The sequence below is a fragment of the Temnothorax curvispinosus genome, unplaced genomic scaffold (assembly GCF_003070985.1).
Source record: "Temnothorax curvispinosus isolate PA1 unplaced genomic scaffold, ASM307098v1 QBEX01006190.1, whole genome shotgun sequence".
Classification (NCBI taxonomy): Eukaryota; Metazoa; Arthropoda; class Insecta; order Hymenoptera; family Formicidae; genus Temnothorax; species Temnothorax curvispinosus.
Window position 1 is genome coordinate 1 of NW_020215970.1, and position 885 is coordinate 885.

Below are 885 nucleotides of genomic sequence, written 5' to 3' on the forward strand. Positions count from 1 at the left end.
GCGAAGATATTGCGATGCAAAGTCCAAATGTGGAAAATTTTTTTTTTTAAGAAACGTCCAGCACGTCGGACAAAAATGGCGGCTGGTGTGTCACTTTCCCATTTTTGACACGAGATTGCACTCGTGCACTGTCGCAGTGCGTGACAGTGACAGTTTTTTACAACCTAGAAAAGGATAAGTGTAAGTGTGTGATAGTCGTGACCGTTGCCGCGTCGTGACAGATAGTGAAATATATATAAGTATTGACCGTAGAGAGCTGATGCCGAGAGATCTTTAAGAAGGAAGGTGTATCTACAAAATCGTACAAACACGTACGTATATGCTGCCTTGTAAAAGTTGTCAAACTGTATGTTTACGCGAGCGTTACTTCTGTAGTAACTTACGATAATTCACTCGTTTACGCGGAGTAAATTATTGTAAGTTACTACAAAATCCCGTTTACGCGAAGGAAAATTCTGTTTACGCGAAGGAATTATCGTAAGTTTACTACGCTCGCGTAAACGTAGTAAGTGAAATATATAAAGTATTAACCACAGAGAGCTGATGTTGAGGAGATCTTTAAAAGAAAGAAGGTATATCCAAAATTGCACACGTACGTATATGCTGTCTTGTAAAAGTTGTCGAACTATATGTTTCTGCGAGTGAGTACATCTGTAGTAACTTACAGTAATTCATATTAAGATACGTCGTCGTCTCTCAATCAGAGAAACGTAACCTTCACTACTTTCAACGGTAGCTCTTGATTTCCGATCATAATAGTTACTATAAAATCTCCCGTTTACGCGGAAGAATTATCGTATCGTAAGTTACTACAGAAGTAACGTTTGCGTAAATAGGTTATAAAAATAACACGATGTTATATATGCGGTTTGCCGTGAATATATA